Source organism: Thunnus albacares, chromosome 22 (genome assembly GCF_914725855.1).
Source record: "Thunnus albacares chromosome 22, fThuAlb1.1, whole genome shotgun sequence".
In the NCBI taxonomy this organism is placed as follows: domain Eukaryota; kingdom Metazoa; phylum Chordata; class Actinopteri; order Scombriformes; family Scombridae; genus Thunnus; species Thunnus albacares.
In genome coordinates, this window is record NC_058127.1 from 16,909,284 (window position 1) to 16,921,016 (window position 11,733).

Sequence of the window (11,733 nt, forward strand, 5' to 3'; positions counted from 1 at the left end):
TTTATTAGACATAACTGTTTTCTAGTGTTCTTTTCATTGTGCATGATTGTTGTACTAGTTTGATAGAATAATAAAGCGATTCTTTCATAACTGGGAAGTGAACTGTACATCTGATAGTCTACTTTTCCCTGCCCAATTCTGGTTTAGATGTCAAACTGGACTTGGACAACAAAGCTTGTACATTAACTTTTATAGACACCCTTTGCACCGAGGGCGTTGTCAAACTAAAGTGACCCCAGCTAGAGTTACATAATAACATTCAAATGTATTTCAATTTCCTGTCCAGTATAGATACAAACATTACAAATAAAAGTACAACACTGAACTAAAGCAAACTTTGCATAAACATGTTACCTAATTGACTTCATGTGTGTTTTATTTATCTGTACGAGGCATAAAAATAAAATGAAGTGCAGCAGTATCACTCTAACTACTGTAAAAATCACATATTGTGACTGTATTTGGTTCCAATTGCTTGTTTTGTTCAGGAAGAGCTCAACCTTTAACATGAACTGCTGTAAAGATCTGCTGTCACTACTGTCAAGTCTTTTCCAGCTCTCAATTTTCTGCACCTCTTAATATTCATAACCTTAACTGGATGGAAACAACTGATTGTTTTCATTATTGATGAGTGCAAAATACCTCGTCTTCTTCTGTTGATCAACTAACTGACCCACACATTTAATATGCAGTTATGTTGTGAAATAACATTGTCTAAGTCTACAATGCCATGTTTTCATGTGCTGAGAGGATTTTAAGTAGATTTTAAACATGAACGTTTGCAGATGAGAGCCTAAATTGAAGTTGTTAGTCAGCAATTTGCGGCTTGAGATTTGAAAAATTCCATTTCCTCTCAAATTTCATACTCATGTTGTCAACTCACCTGGCATTGTCATTCTTTTATAAACTCAACTACAAAAGAATACTTGTCTGACCTATTTTTTAACATGAGAGGAGCAGTACGGGATATTATAACAAACAACTGAAGATGCTGTTCAATTTATGAAACTTGCAGTCCATGCGGCTCCATCAGCATAGTGAAAAGGCCGACAAATTCTGCAGTGAGTGTGAATTGTGCATCTATGAAAGCAACCCTGAACACAGACTTTAAGAGGTTTGATGGATGAATATGTTTGTGCTGAGTGAGGCAATCGAAAGCTGTGTCTAGGTTATTACATTACTGAATACCCCAAGAGGTTCATATAGTCACAGTCTGTACGTTTTAATGTGTATATTGTGAATTTTGTAGGATATTCTTTTATGCCATTCTAAATGATAACATCGATTGTCCTGTGACTTTATGAAAAACATTATGGCAAAGCAGATGTATTTCCAGACACAAAAGTACAAAAAAGCAACAATGAGCAATTGTTTCTTGTGTGATACATGGTGAATCATGCTCTTTTGGGCCCTGACACCTAAAAAAAAATAACCTCAAAGAATAAACCTCAAACATTTTGTTATTCACAGTGAGGACAAAAAAATACTGCCCTGGTTTGCACAAACAATGAAACCTCCCTCTTGTGACAGTCTCCAGAACACAGAAAGTTTCAGCCAAAACCAGTTGGACAACGCTGCCATCCTGGTATTTCAGGAGTTGTCAATGGGTGATGATGATGTTGCACCGATGTAACTTAACAGCAGGTTAAAAGTAGAACTTCAAGTTTAGTATTTACATGTAGCATTTACAGTCATCTTCTCATGATTCAACTAAACGCCAACGTCTCTGCCTCTGTACTTTGCAACTGGACTCCATAGCAACAGCATTCCAATGCAATCACTTAAGCTCAGAGTTGCTTAAGAGCTGCTGTTTTCGGATTAGTTTCAGGGCTGAAGGAGCAAGTGGAAAACTGTACAGTCCTCCTATGCAGTCTACCTTTAATTAATGACATCACATGCCTTGACATGTTGCTACCATGTGTATGTCTCATTAAAAGCCATGAACACACGCATGAACATCCATTTTGGTAGTATATGATGAGATGGAAAAACAAAATCACATCACATTGTTTCACATTTCTTTGATAGGGAGAAACTAATTACCTGCAAATGGCCTGAAAAAAAAAATCCCAAAGCCATTACTCTAACAAGCTAATAGCACCATTATTATTATTATTAGCTCTTATTACTGCAGGGTGTCAACATCACTTTGACACCAAATTAAACAATGACCCACATTCCGATTCATTGATTCCTACAATAAAGGGGTATTTAGTGCTATTTTTAAAGCTATCACACAAACTTCCAACATGTCTGTGAAGCATCTCTCCCTAACCAATTTAGCAGCAAGAAAAAACAATACCACACATCCACATGTCCACACTACTCAACGTCAGTTCAATGACATGGCGAAGCCAATGCACGTTTTGTATTGTGACATTGCTGACAACAGCAGGAGTAAATATGGCCCTGCCTTTCTAGTCCTACAGATTTTATTGCATTACGGTACTCCACTTGAGAAACTGCCAACCTCACTCATGTTAAACTATGTCTTAGCCTGAGTGAAATTGGCACTTGCTGACTAATTCAATGACATTTTAAAAGATGATTTGCAGCTGTTTAAAGGGAAAAGAGCATCATATTTTTAACAAAGGCAAATGATGCTTGTACTTAACAATAACAAACGTTATTTTTACTGTAATTTTCTTATGCGAAATATTAAGGCTGAAGGTGAGGAGATGTGACATCTTTCAGTTCTTTTTTCAGAAAGCATTTTAGGCTTATTAGATTAAGCAAGACACCTTTTGTCTGGCAACAGGAGACAAGAACCATGAAGTGCTTGCACTGCCAAACATGCGCACATTATTATACGTGGACTGGCTGAGTTACAACGCACAGAGATTTCGATGGATGGATGGATGGCTAGATAGCTAGATAGATAGATCTTTATTGTCATTGTACAAGATAACAAAACTGCAGAACCCTCTAAGTACACAGCACATATAACCTGTGAGCAGGATACAGATGAAAGAGTGATAAGTTGGAGAGAACGATTAACATTGTTAGCCCACAGGCAACTCTGCTAACATGAACATTCTTACTGTATTGCATATGCTGCTGTTTCATGATTTTATAATCTCAAAAACTGAAAACAGATCCCTTGAAATTGATTTTAAGTGAATGCAGCCACATGAAATATCTGCTTCCTTGTTTATAAACCTAGGTGGAGAAAATGACTCAACTGGCTGGTCACAAATTTGTCCTGAAGCCAGGTTTTTACATCATTACCTAATGTAAGCCAAGTTGTTGACACCCTTCCGTTTCAAGTCTTGGTGCTGAATGATACAATCCAGTTTAGGTTGTTTTTCTTTCCATCAGGTGGATCCTAATCAGTTTGTCCATATTTAAATCCCCCCCAAACCCCCTGGCTTCATGTCAACAATAACAACAACAACAACAAACCATAATGAGCTCATGTTGATAAGAATCTCAGTTCTTCATTCAACACCAGTCTCTGTAGCCCCATCTTGCACAGCAAGTATCTTACTCAAGTTCTCTTTGAGTTATCTGGCTTTCCTACACCTAGCACTATCACATGCAACGCTGACAGATCAAGAGCAGTCTCTTTAATATGAAACCATTGATCCCAGTGGGGAAATTAGGCCACCACAGCAGTAAAAAGTAACAGACAGTGAGATAAAATATATGACATCTAAGCACACTATCAGAACATAAAAAGCAGTACTAGGAATGGCAGAAAATATAACAAACACTACAAGCTATACTATATCAAGTGTGTATAAAGATTATATATGGTTTAATTTGCAGCTGACATTTTACATGTTATGTACACAAGTAATACATCATAACATCTAACTTTTAATGGCAGCACTATTTCTGCTGCTGGAGCAGAGAAGAAAACAAGGCTTGATGAAGGTGTATGGAAACAAACATTTTGTGTGAATAAATTAGGTTTTAAATTTTCAGTGTGGATATTCCTTTGTTTAACTTAAACAGTTAATCACTGCCCATCATTAGGGCACAGTGGGAATTCTTTGTATTTATATGATCTCATATTATTGAATCTAGGGCAATTAATGATTCTTTTAATTATCAATGAATCTGTCGATTATTTTCTCTATTAATTGATTAGGTGTTTCGTCTGTAAAATGTCAGAAAATGGCGAAAAATGTCCAAAATGTTTCCCAAAACCTAAGATGATGTTCTCAAATGTCTTGTCACAGTAGTCCTCAACCCAAAGATATTCAGTTTACTGTCACAGAAGACTTAGGAAACCAGGAAATATTCATATTTGAGAAACTGGGAAGAAAAATGTGACTTTTTTTTCTCAAAAATTGACTCAAATGATTAGCCTAATCTGTTATCAAAATAGTTAATGATTAATTTAATAGTTGGCAACTAATCTAACTGATGGACTAATCATTGCAGCTCTTATTCAGTCTATAAAACTATCTTCTTTTCACAAAGTCACCTCATGTTCTCCAGAGCTACAGTGATGGATTAAGGGTGCAACAGGCTGCACTGAACCAAAAGGAACAACATAAAAGAAATTCAGTGCAATTAATATTCTACTGTCTATTTTATTAATGACTGTTGCTACTAAAAAAAGCTCTGTTTTAAAATCAGAGAGGGACACTGGTTGTATAGCAAATGTTTGATATATTATTGATTTGCAAGTCTTTTTTCTTTTTCACAGCAGATTGGTGAGAAGGTATTAGTATATCAACATTTTTATATTTTATCTGTAAGTCTGGGAAAAAATAATGCTTCTTGCAGGTTTGACCTGTGGCATCATTTATCACAGCAGTGGAACTCAAGCCGTCTTCGTACAACCAAAATGCCGGAGTTAATTTCCAAAAGTTAGCTGCCTAACCAACATACTAATTCTACTTAATGCCAGATGCTGACAGATGCTGTATCTTTAACATTTAAAAGCAAAGGACATCAAACAGACAAAACTACACCAACACACACAGAGCATTGAAAATCACATATTTCTATGAACATAACTGAATAATAATGTAATTACCAACTTAAAAACAGCTTAAGGACTGAATGATGCCTGAGTAAAATAGGCTACATGAGAATTGTAACATTCTTCATATTGTAATTATTTACAGATCCAAAACACAACCCACATCACTCTCACTGTATTATTGAGGTCTGGCCAAAAATGTAGTATAAATCTGAGTGGAAGCCAAACAAAAGAAGCAATTTCACTTTTTCTCTCAGGCACACCAGTACAGGAAGTCCAGTCTTCCTCTGTAAACAAAGGCTTGTTCCGAATTGTAAAGCAAAGTCAAGGATTGACTCTTTTCTCCCCGTTGCCATAGGGAAAATGCTAAGGCTAGCACCGTGGAGCAATCAGCCAAAGTGTGTGTTGTGCATCAGCAAGTCTGACAGGCAGGATCAGGATCGGTAAGATGTGGACGTCTTCAGTGTGAAGGCACAGGGAGTCAGATGCTATAATTTGTCCATTAGTGATCTGCTGATGGATGGTCTCATTAAAAATGATTCAATTGATCTCCTTTATATGCCACGAGCCTCTGATGAATCAATCTGTAGTGAATTGAGTCACACTTATTCAATATCTATAAAATGTGCGATCAGAAACACATCGTGGGAACAGCGCAAAGACAGAAAAAGCATTCAAGATATATATAGAGGCCTTTGTTGGACCAATTTAGCTTGCAGGTTCACTCGCCAATACTCATTACATAACACTGTAGGGGAAGATGACACAAGCTCTCTCCATCATGCTCTGTTTGAGCACATACAGGTACAATCTCCTTTTTCTCAATACAGATCAATACATCTTTCTATCAAGCTGGTGCATTATCCATCTGCATGACAGCTGAGTGTTCCCTCATGTTACTCCTCAACTGACTCAGTGTCGATGAACGGCTTTAGGGATTATGCACAACAGCGACTCCTACTCCCATAGGTGGCAAAGTATTGTGCTTTTTTATCTCCTCTATTTTTAGTCCAATTTAACCATTACAATAACTTTCTATTAAGCATGAAACAGAGAACTTTGGAGCTATACTGAATGTGTCCTTTGACAGTTTCAAAAACATGATATCCACTTTTTTTAAGATCTACACTGAAGTAGTCCACACAGACGTACTACTTTGGATGTAAAATATGCACAAATTGCTGGCTGACAACATAATTAGATGGTGTCCAAAATTAAACTAAGCTGTTGCTAAAGTAAACGAAACACTCAAGTTTTAAGATACGAACTTAAATACTAAACACATGCCATGAGCAACCACTTCTTTTATAGATGATTTGTGATCATTAGCTACATCTTTATCTTAAATTTCCTGGGTGTTATGTTATTTTCAAGTCTGGGAAACAGCAACAGATACATAAACGAATGCAAAAAAATATATTGAGAAAAGTAACAGATCGTATTGTGTCTGTTATAAATTGTCATTTCAAGTCCTGCACTCGTTCTGTTGCCAAATGCACCTGTTTCAATTCTACCTGACTGCCAAGTTACCCACCAGTGAATGTAAAGTCATTCACTAAGACACAGTGACAATGAAGAAGTGGACAATTACTGACATCTTCTATGTTTAGAGTTAGGCCTGGTAAAATAAATGTTTAAAAAAAAAAGCTCCATTTTGGGTTATCTCATGCAAACTTCTCAGAAGTCTGACTGATAAAGTTATGTAGAAATAAAGTCACAAATAACAAGTCTCCCACTCATACTTGTACTTATTCTGAGCTAAGTCATGCAAACTTCTCAGAAGTCTGACTCATAAGGTAAATGTAGAAATGAAGTCACAAATGACAGTCTCCCACTCAGTTGTTCTCCCACTTCATCAATGATATTTGCGGATCCATATTCCTGTGAATTTAATGTCTGACTAGATTCAACACCATGCTCTTACTGCATTGGCTCTTCACAATTTTTATTGTAATCTAGATTTGGAACTAGGCAAACACACAAAAGTCTAAAAAGATTTTAAAAAGCCCTAGCACAGGCAGACACCTCAAGTAACTGAAGGGGCAATAAAACGTGACCCTGCATGCTAAAACCCTAAAATAACAGTGAAACTTCACTGTAAAATTCCCTACAGACTGCAGACATGGTTTAAGCCTTTGGGCAACAATGCAGCGGTCGTTTCCTGTGTAGGCTTCCTGCTCAAAGGCTTGCCGCTTTCCAGCACACAGTCACCGCGTTCAACCCTGTGAAACTGAACAGGTCACCCACACCAAGCTGAGTCACCCATTATTCCTTACCAAGTCCAACAGAGGAAAAGGGAGAGAACAAAGGCACATGTTCCAAGATCCCATACTGAATAGGGTTTCATTGAAATATAACATCCTCCACTTTGCTCTTTAGATTGCTTCCTTAATGTCCTCCCACTTGACAGCAGCTTCCCCCCCCCAAAAAAAAAAAAATCAAGTGTGATGATGACCAACAACTTTGTTTGTTTTTGTTCACTTTTTCCTACTATATAAGTGAATTCTTTTAGCTAGAAGTGAGACAAACTCTTAGCTCAGGTATGTTATTTACACTCGGCTGCCATAGTCTAGCATATAAGCTTTATGAAAGGAGGTCACACTGTATATTAGACAATAGAGTGCCTAAGAAAACAGTAGTTATTCCAAGCAGTCTTGCTCAACATGCTTGCAAACAAAAGAAGTGACACAGACTTGCAGTCAAAACTGGTTCTTCAGCATGCCTCCACATTTACTTCACCATCTCCGCCACTGAAGGAAATGTTCCACATCCACATAAAGGATGAGTGTGCATGGTGTCTATAGGGTTCATGATCTCATTGCTTCATCATCACTGTGCTCCTGTGAGTGAGGTCTGCTGCTCAGTGCTCTTATCACTGGAATGAATTAAAGTGGGAGAGACCGGTTCACAGGGTGCACAGGACGGTGGTCTGCCAATGAGTTCAGACTGAGCTCCAATAAACTCCTGAATGTTTTTGTCCACAATATTAAAATGGGCGTGCAAGAATTACTCAGTATGTAACCGCACAATCCACACCACAACATAATATAACAGGAGACTTGGCAGATAGCTTTAACTGTGCTTGTTTATCTTGAGGTGACGCAACACTATAAAAGATAGGAAGGCTGATGTTTTTCACTTTAAAAAACTACATTAAAAGTGTATTTATGAGCCTATTATATGCCCATTACCAGTCGGTTAATGAGCAATTGTGCTAAAAAATAATAATATGGGAGGATAAGTAACCTTTCTGTGAAGCTACTTAATTGAATATTAAATGATAAACTGACACATAGCTAACTTAGCTAGCTGTCAACAACAATGCAACTACGGACGACCTTTTAAAGAAAAAAAACAGCAGTAAATTAGACAGAATTTAAAAAGCCAAAATGGCAACAAGAGTCTGGTATTTTAAACTTTTCCGCACCACATTTTTCTTAACTTGACAAGTGTTATAACTAAAGCTACCTGGTCGACTAACTTACAGGAGGCTAACGGCTAGGCCTACCTGGTTTACCTGAGTTCCAGGTGTAGCTACGTTTCCGCCCCACGTACTACTGTTAAAAACACGAACCAGGAAAGTTTGAAGGACTTCTTATGCCCGTCTCAAATAACGTACCACTCACCTTAAAGAGAATAAAAACCCAAGTGCGGTTATATCCTCCAGCGTGGAGAGTTGGGAGTATTTTGGTTGAGTTTCGAAGGGGGAGGAACTGAGGAGCCGCAGGAGTCGCTGGTTAAAATGTACTTCAAGAGGCAGATACTGGAAACTAAAACACCTACCAGAAAACAAAGTGTTGTCTCTGCGCCGCTGAAACTTCACTCTCCCTGGCTTTTACAAGGTCTACCCTCTTTCAGAAATTCCACTTCGGACACAACAGCCGTCTCTGTCCACTTTGCGATATATATTCCGGTTTTTTGAGAGGCGTGCAGTTCTGCTGCAGTTCGCTGATGCGCGGCGGTAGTGAGCTATGGTCGCTCGGTCGACTTCGGCACCTGAAATACTGGATTAGAGATGTTTTCAGAGCTGAGATGTCAAACCCCGCCTCTTCAACACTGTATTTACTGCAGTCTGCCATGCTACTGTACACCACTGCCACAGCTACAGCGCACACACACACACATACACACACACTCTCAATATTTGCAGAGCGCCAACTCTGCTGGCAGGATCGTTAATGTTGCTTTATGGTGCAGGGCTTTGCAGTTTGCAGCCCACTACTACAGTTTGTAATGTTAGTTTACAACTCTGCTTCTGCAAACTGTATTTTACGCACATACTGTAGTTCAGAATGTGTTTAAAAGTAGTTAATCTTTTTTTTTTTTTTTTTTTTTTTTTAAGAAAAAGGACTTTCATGCAAATCATATTTTGGATTTGTTGTCATGGAGGTACATAATGTCAGAAAGTCACAAAAACAAACAGCAACCAGTAGAATATCTGGGTGCACGCAGTTGTGTGTAAACTATGCATAGCAGTAATGTGGTGGGAAATGATTAAACATGCTTTTAGGGGTGTTAAATATTTACTTGCATGGTTATAACCCAACAATGTGGTGACAATTATAACACTGATGATTATGAGGAACACAGAGAGCAGAGGAAAGTGATGTAAGGCTCTCGTTACCCAAACACCATCTGCCTGATCCTGTTATATAAAGAAAGCGAATGAAAGGGATGTAAAATTAAAGCTTTTCTCCCCTTTTTAGAAGCAAGGGAGACTAGTGATTGTGATAGCCCTATCATGTTTCATGGCTCAAAGCCCCTACCAAGCTGCCCACATTTTTATGTGGAATAATTACATTAATTAAAATAAGTAGTTTGGATTGACAAGAGGGCATATTATTGGGATATAAAAGTGTGAGGCTATAAACTATATTTTTGATGGTCCATTCATTTATTTCCAAAAACATCTCTAAGCAATAACATTTCACTTATACCACAATCATGAAAGATCCTAATCATAAAGGGAAATATTTCTTATTGTATGTTTTTTTTTTTTTTTTTGAAACAGCTGTCACAAGTAAATACACATGCAGACATGCATGGTTTTTAGATGTTGTGACTTTATTTAGTTTTTATTTAGTTTTATTTAATATTGCTATGGAAAAGAAATGTGTACACTGTACTGATTTGCAAAGGCTGTCTCTTTGTTTACAACTCTCAAATTCAGAAGCTCATTTGTGCAAATTCCACAATTCATTTGGCACATTAATTTAGACTTAATACTGCTTGAGGAAATTCACTTCTGTAGAGCATTGTGTTACCCCCAATGAAACCCTTATATCCAACGTAGATCCTCAGTTAGAGACACCCATAATCTGTTGTAAAATCATTTTCAATCAGGCCACACTTCCAACAAGCTTTGAAAGAACACATTTTCAGCTTTCCAAAAAAATCAGCACAGTCACTCATTAAGGGAGAGGAAACTGGACACAAGGATTGAGTGTGCGGTGAGGGGTCACAATGTATCAGCATGGTCCAGCCTTTCCCCAGGAAGTACTTGAAAGGGCTTATCGAGGAGACAATACCATTTCCCTCCACACACATTTCCTCAAGGGACATATAATGCTTCCCTTTAAAATATAACAAGGTTTGAATGTAGTAATAATTTGTTTGAGTGATATGAGTCTTAATGTTGTTGGCGATGAAGTATTCAATTTACCTTTTAACCACAAACTTTACTCTTGAGCACTTGAGAGAAATACCAACAAACTCTAAGCCATTCTGTAGCATATTCCCACAACTTTTTAGATAGGGTTAACAAAAAAAGAATACGGTGTACATGTGCTACTCTGAGCTCACATAGAGAATTCACATTATGACACATACTGGACATTCCCACCCTGGCTGTTAGTCCTCCTCGCTTTGAAGTGCTGCCACTGAATAGTTTACATTCCCTATAAATTATGGATCAGACAGGTCAAGCAGATCAGGTCTTTTACAAGTTCCACAAATGTAAACTTTTCTTTTCTGACCTTGGTGGACAGTTTGCAATCAGCTGCTGAATCTGACAATTTGTGCCCAGTCAGCATCGCTGCCTCACTCTGAGCCAAAAGTCTAAAAACAACTGTATCATTGCATAGACACATCATTGCCTGGCTGGAATGCGCTTTGAATGACTTCTGCAGAATAGTGGCTCATTGGTTTTTGGACATGTCTCCTTGTCCTAAGTGTTGGCTAATTTGCTTGTATTGCCAACTTTGCAAATTTATGAGGTATTGCAATCAGACTCTCTAAGTATGGAGAAGTATATCTCAGTGAACTCAGGATCAAATTGTTCCTGATCTCAAAGCACTGAATCTACGCAAGTTTGATTCTGTTGTGAAGGGCATTTTCATTTAAGATTAATTAGTGAGACTTTGCCAGCACTGCAAGGAGACAGTGCACGCAGTAAATGTCCCGCTGAGAGCCGGTGCCATTGCCCTGGCTTCTCACCTTGAGCAAGCCCCAAATGACCAACAAGAGTTTTGCTGAACGCAGTGAATAAACATGGCTCAAATGACAAACCTGTGTCCTCTCTTTGCCTGTGGAGACCTTTTTGCAATTTTACCAACAACAGCACTAATAAATGTCCACTTTGTGACACATCAGACATATTTTATATAATTTTCTGGTCCAATGTCAAATTTCTGAACAACTTAGCGTTTGTTTTTGATTGATATATAGATTCATTGATGTTCCTGATTGGGTCACTGGGCAGCTAAATTCCATTTCATCCCAAATGTGCTGTACCATTTGAAGTGGGATATTTTTAGCACTGTTATCTGGCCTTTAAATCCATACTTACTGTACTCTAT

The 11,733-nt window shown here is 37.9% G+C and overlaps 1 protein-coding gene across 2 annotated transcripts in view; it reads right to left on the minus strand.

Annotated features, from left to right (window-relative positions):
* LOC122973839 (inactive ubiquitin carboxyl-terminal hydrolase 53) overlaps window positions 1–9,010 on the minus strand; it is a 33,444-nt gene extending 24,434 nt beyond the window's left edge. The window contains exon 1 of one of the 2 annotated variants that reach the window (XM_044341607.1): window positions 8,720–9,010. The gene's annotated coding sequence lies outside the window, so the exon portion shown is untranslated. Of the gene's footprint in view, window positions 1–8,562 lie in introns of both variants that reach the window. The other variant, XM_044341606.1, reaches the window with a different exon arrangement.
* Window positions 9,011–11,733: the final 2,723 nt, after the last annotated feature.